General features: G+C 42.9%; 1 pseudogene; it reads left to right on the forward strand.

The window, feature by feature from the left end:
* Positions 1-4456: 4456 nt before the first annotated feature.
* On the forward strand, positions 4457-4935 carry LOC147005581 (thymosin beta-10 pseudogene; annotated as a pseudogene).
* The last annotated feature ends 1841 nt before the right edge of the window (positions 4936-6776 follow it).

The following is a 6776-nucleotide window of genomic DNA, read 5'->3' on the forward strand; positions in this document are numbered from 1 at the left end:
GATTCAACTTTGGTACCTGGTATCTGTCTAGGAACTTCTCCATTTCATCCAGGTTCTCTAGTTTTGTTGAGTATAGCCTTTTGTAGAAGGATCTGATGGTGGTTTGGATGTCTTCAGGATCTGTTGTTATGTCTCCTTTTTCATTTCTGATTTTGTTAATTAGGATGCTTTCCCTGTGCCCTCTACTGAGTCTGGCTAAGGGTTTATCTATCTTGTTGATTTTCTCAAAGAACCAGCTCCTTGATTGGTTGATTCTTTGAATAGTTTTTCTTGTTTCCACTTGGTTGATTTCACCCCTGAGTTTGATTATTTCCTGCCATCTACTCTTCTTGGGTGAATTTGCTTCCTTTTGTTCTAGTGCTTTTAGGTGTGTTGTCAAGCTGCTAATGTGTGCTCTCTCTAGTTTCCTTTTGGAGGCACTCAGAGCTATGAGTTTTCCTCTTAGAAATGCTTTCATTGCGTCCCATAAGTTTGGGTATGTTGTGGCTTCATTTTCATTGAACTCTAAAAAGTCCTTAATTTCTTTCTTTATTCCTTCCTTGACCAAGGTATCATTGAGAAGAGTGTTGTTCAGTTTCCACGTGAAGGTTGGCTTTCTATTATTTATTTTGTTATTGAAGATCAGCCTTAGTCCATGGTGATCTGATAGGATGCATGGGACAATTTCAATATTTTTGTATCTGTTGAGGCCTGTTTTGTGACCAATTATGTGGTCAATTTTGGAGAAGGTACCATGAGGTGCTGAGAAGAAGGTATATCCTTTTGTTTTAGGATAGAATGTTCTGTAGATATCTGCCAGATCCATTTGATTCATAATTTCTCTTAGTTTCTCTGTGTCCCTGTTTAGTTTCTGTTTCCATGATCTGTCCATTGGTGAAAGTGGTGTGTTGAAGTCTCCCACTATTATTTATGAGGTGCAATGTGTGCTTTGAGATTTACTAACGTTTCTTTAATGAATGTGGCTGCCTTTGTATTTGGAGCATAGATATTCAGGATTGATAGTTCCTCTTGGAGGATTTTACCTTTGATGAGTATGAAGTGTCCCTCCCTGTCTTTTTTAATGACTTTGGGTTGGAAGTCAATCTTATCAGATATTAGAATGGCTACTCCAGCTTGTTTCTTCATACCATTTGCTTGGAAAATTGTTTTCCAGCCTTTCATTCTGAGGTAGTGTCTATCTTTTTCTCTGAGATGAGTTTCCTGTAAGCAGCAAAATGTTGGGCCTTGTTTGTGTAGCCAGTTTGTTAGTCTATGTCTTTTTATCGGGGAGTTGAGTCCATTGATATTAAGAGATATTAAGGAAAAGTAATTGTTGTTTCCTGTTATTTTTGTTGTTAAAGTTGGCATTCTGTTCTTGTGGCTGTCTTCTTTTAGGTTTGTTGAGGGATTACCTTCTTGTTGTTTCTAGGGCGTGGTTCCTGTCCTTGTATTGGTTTTTTTCTCTTATTATCCCTTGAAGGGCTGGATTCGTGGAGAGATAATGTGTGAATTTGGTTTTGTCGTGGAATACTTTGGTTTCTCCATCTATGTTAATTGAGAGTTTGGCTGGGTATAGTAGTCTGGGCTGGAATTTGTGTTCTTTTAGTGTCTGTATAACATCCGTCCAGGATCTTCTGGCTTTCATAATCTCTGGTGAAAAATCTGGTGTAATTCTGATAGGCTTGCCTTTATATGTTACTTGGCCTTTTTCTCTTACTGCTTTTAGTATTCTATCTTTATTTAGAGCATTTGTTGTTCTGATTATTATGTGTCGGGAGGTATTTCTTTCCTGGTCCAGCCTATTTGGAGTTCTGTAGGCTTCTTGTATGTTCATGGGCATCTCTTTCTTTAGATTTGGGAAGTTTTCTTCTATAATTTGTTGAAGATGTTTGCTGGTCCTTTGAGTTGAAAATCTTCATTCTCATCCACTCCTATTATCCGTAGGTTTGGTCTTCTCATTGTGTCCTGTATTTCCTGGATGTTTTGAGTTAGGATCTTTTTGCATTTTACATTTTCCTTGATTGTTGTGCCGATGTTCTCTATGGAAATTTCTGCACCTGAGATTCTCTCTTCCATCTCTTGTATTCTGTTGCTGATGCTGGTATCTATGGTTCCAGATTTCTTTCCTAGGGTTTCTATCTCCAGTGTTGCCTCATTTTGGGTTTTCTTTATTGTGTCTACTTCCCTTTTTAGGTCTAGTATGGTTTTGTTCATTTCTATCATCTGTTTGGATGTGTTTTCCTGTTTTTCTTTAAGGACTTCTACCTGTTTGATTGTGTTATCCTGTTTTTCTTTAAGGACTTCTACCTGTTTGATTGTGTTATCCTGTTTTTCTTTAAGGACTTGTAACTCTTTAGCCATGTTCTCCTGTAATTCTTTAAGTGTGTTATTAAAGTCCTTCTTGATGTCCTCTACCATCATCATGAGATATGCTTTTAGACCCGTGTCTAGCTTTTCCGGTGTGTTGGGGTGCCCTGGACTGGGCGAAGTGGGGGTGCTGGGTTCTGATGATGGTGAGTGGTCTTGGTTTCTGTTAGTAAGATTATTACGTTTACCTTTCGCCATCTGGTAATCTCTGGGGTTAGTTGTTATCGTTGTCACTGTTTAAAGATTGGAGCAGAAGCTGTGTTCCACTCACCAGCAGTTTCAAAATCCTTCGGCGGGGGTCGTGTTTAGCTGGCGGTACCCCGGTGCTGGTCCAGCCGGAAGAGGCCTGTGGTCCTACTCAGGCCGGTTTTCTGCTTCCCTAACTAATGCAGTCTCTGGTCCTGCATGCAATTGGATTGGAGCAGAAGCTGTGTTCCACTCACCAGAAGTCTTAAGATCCTGTGGCGGGTGTTGTGGGTAGCTGGCGAGTGTCAGCCGACCCTGCGCCCTAGCTACCCTGGTGCTTTTCTGACCGGAAGAGGCTTGTGGCCCTATGTAGGCCGGATTTCTGCCTCCCCAACCAAAGCAGTCTCAGGTCCCGCGTGATTGGACTGGAGCAGAAGCTGTCTTCCACTTACCAGCAGTCTCAAAATCCTGTGGCGGGGGTCGTGGGTAGCTGGCGGGTGTCAGGCGACCCTGCGCTCAAGCTACCCCTGTGCTGATCCGGCCGGATGAGGCCTGTGGCCCTACTCAGACCGGTTTCTGCTTCCCTAACTAATGCAGTCTCAGGTCCCGCGCGCAATTGGATTGGAGCAGAAGCTGTGTTCCACTCACCAGAAGTCTTAAGATCCTGTGGCGGGTGTTGTGGGTAGCTGGCGAGTGTCAGCCGACCCTGCGCCCTAGCTGCCCCGGTGCTTTTCTGACCGGAAGAGGCTTGTGGCCCTATGTAGGCCGGATTTCTCTCTCCCCAACCAGAGCAGTCTCAGGTCCCGCGTGATTGGACTGGAGCAGAAGCTGTGTTCCACTTACCAGTAGTCTCAAAATCCTTTCACACTTATCATTTTTAACTAACTTTTTCTGTGTCTTACAATTTCATGCTTCTATCCAGGATTATTTTTTCTTTAGCTTAACTAATGACCCCAAACACTTCAGATAAGTTTTTTCATTATTTACATATTTATTTCTTGTCCTGAAAACATTTACTGGAAATGATAGGCCAGCTGTTCAACCTGTTTTAATGCCAGTTTCTTTTGAAAAGCTCTTTTTATGAGGCAGAGAATTTTCTGCAGTTTTTCACTAGAACTTGAACAGTGTGTTTCTCATATTCTGAGTTATGGAATTCCCGTTTAAACTTATGTAACAATTCCTGTTGTTACATGTTTTAAACTAATATTTGGAAGTAGTTCTAGTTCAGTTCCTCACCTGTACCATGCTTGAGGTTCATTTATACATTTGACCCTCTGTGTCTTTTGTCACATTTTGAAAACTCTTTGCCATTGTCAGAAGATTGTTCCATTCTCTCCTGGACTGGAACATAGCTCAACCATCCTGTCTGTTCTGCCTGGCTTTTCTCTGTATGTAGGTTTCTATACTTTCTGTTGACCTGTCTTTCTTCACACCCTTATCTTGTCTTCTGCCAGTTCAGGTCAGCTGTTCTGTCTATTCATAAGTTTCTAACTCTAGAGTCAGGATCCTTCAGCTTAGAAGATCCATGTGATTTGTCAAATTGTTTTCTGTTCATGTATTGTGTCCACCCTTCTCTTTGTTTCCTTTAATATTTCTTTCATACCTATATAAAGTTCTTGTCTATGAATCCCAGTATCTAGTTCATCTCTCAGACATCCCTCTTCTCTTTATAGTACATGCTCTTCATTACCTTTTCATGACTAGATTTTGTTTCTTTTTCTAATATGCTGAATATTCTGGATGATATCTAGCAAAACCTAATGTTATCACAGTAGCAATGAATGAATCCTGGAGAAAGAACACTGAGTTTGACATATAAAGGGATCCAGTTAGCAAAAAGACTAGAAACCCCTTCCCAACCAGGACTGTCCTCTGAGAGGCTTCACCCAAAAGCTGCCAGGATGGCCTTGTGAACCCTGAATTCATGGCCAGCTACCAACAGGCAGCAGTCTGTGAACAGTTTCCGTATCAGGTGAGAACTATTCCTAAAAGGGCTTTGTATTAAGAAAATTAAAGGCTACACAGAGAAACCCTGTCTCGAAAAAACAAAACACAAAAAAACACACACACACAAAAGGAAAGAAATTAAACATGATATTTTAATACAGCACAGTTTACAGAATTGTAGATAGGGAATTCTGGGTGGGAAGATAGTAGCAGTGGTAATTTTTAGGTCAAAAATGCTGGCACCAGGTCTCTTGCCGCAGCAACGCGAGTGGGAGCACCTGGAGTGCGAGCTCAGAACGAGAATCCACGAGTTGTAAGAAAACAGCAGACAAGCTGGACATGGGGTACATTGTCAGCTTCGATAAGGCCAAGCTGAAGAAAACTGAGATGCGGGAGAAAAACACCCTGCCGACCAAAGAGACCATTGAACAGGAAAAGATGAGTGAAATCTCCTAAAAGCCTAGGAAGATTTCCCCATCCCACCCCACCCCATCATCGCCAGACCCCCTTGTGATGTGGAAGAAGAGCCATCTGCAAGATGGACATGAACCACAAGCTGCACTGTGAACCCAGGCACTCCGCATATCGGCCCCCGGGTCTCTGAAGAGGACCCCACCCCCAACTAATGGGACTGCCACATTTCACGGGTTTGCCCTGGGATATTATAGAAAATTATTTGTATGACTGATGAAAATAAAACACACCTCGTGGCAAAAACAAACAAACAAAACAAACAAACAAAATCAACCTAGCACCAAATGGCTGCTGACAATAGTGTAAGATTAAAGCCTAGGCTGTAACTGAACACGTTAGTCAGAGGCTAAGCTGGTCCATACGACAACGTCTAGGCTAGGACAAAGATAGTGACAAACTGTCAAAAAAATCATGAACTGAATGACGAAAACCTGTTTAATTCCTGCTAAGTTATTTTAGACTGCAAAAGCTTTAGAGAGCCAGCTAGGCTTTCAGAGTTGTTTCCTTAGGAAAGAGCAAAGTGTGGACACTTTGCCCCTTCTTAGAATTGGGAACAAAACACCCATGGAAGGAGTTACAGAGACAAAATTTGGAGCTGTGACGAAAGGGTGGACCATCTAGTGATTGCCATATGCAGGGATCCATCCCATAATCAGCTTCCAAACGCTGACACCATTGCATACACTAGCAAGATTTTGCTGAAAGGACCCAGATATAGCTGTCTCTTGTGAGACTTCACCAGGGCCCAGCAAACACAGAAGTGGATGCTCACAGTCAGCTATTGAATGGATCACAGGACCCCCAATGGAGGAGCTAGAGAAAGCACCCAAGGAACTAAAGGGAACTGCAACCCTATAGGTGGAACAACAATATGAACTAACCAGTACCCCGGAGCTCTTGTCTCTAGCTGCATTTGTATCAAAAGATGGCCTAGTCGGCCATCACTGCAAAGAGAGGCGCATTGGACTTGCAAACTCTATATGCCCCAGTACAGGGGAACCCCAGGGCCAAAAAGGGGGAGTGGGTGGGTAGGGGATTGGGGGGGTAGGTATGGGGGACTTTTGGGATAGCATTGAAAATGTAAACGAGGAAAATACCTAATAAAAAAATAAATTAAAAAAAAAAAAAAAGAAAGTAGCTGAGGTAGACTGGGAAAATGGCTCACAAAGGGTGCTGAATATCTTTCCAGTTCCCAGCGTGCACAGGATAGCTTGCAGCGTTCTGTAACTTCTCTTCCAGGAGCTCCAACAGACACTTCTGGCTTCTGAGGGCACCATATGCTCATGCTCTAGAGCTTTGTGTACTAAACACACACACACACACACACACACACACACATGCACGCGCACTTTTGAAGTAGTAACTGCTAAGGTGATGGTTTTGGGAAAAGGAGACTAACTGCTCTTTAGGGTGTGGTGGCTGGTAGGTCCAACACACACCTTCCATATCTTCCATTGATAAGTATATACAGAACACAAGCTTAACTGAGTGGATTATTAAAAAAAAAAATTTGCCCTGGGCATGCTGGTGCACTTGGGAGGCAAAGTCAGGCAGTTCCAGGCTGGCCTGGTCTACAAAGCTAGTCAGAACAGCTGAAGCTTGTTACAGAGAGAACCCTGTCTCCAAAACAAAAACAAAAACAAACAAAAACCAAAACCAAAACCAAGATCCCTTCCTGTCCGCACCAGCACTGGGTCACCTTGGGTGCAGAGTCGGAGGACAACGCCCCCACCCCCCACCCAAGGTCCCTAGAGGTCCCTAGAGGACTCTCCACACGATCTTAGGACCTCTGGTGAGTGGAACACAACTTCTGTTCCATTCCA

This window comes from Mus caroli, unplaced genomic scaffold, assembly GCF_978045245.1.
Source record: "Mus caroli unplaced genomic scaffold, Mus_caroli_1 scaffold_3, whole genome shotgun sequence".
Taxonomy (NCBI): Eukaryota; Metazoa; Chordata; class Mammalia; order Rodentia; family Muridae; genus Mus; species Mus caroli.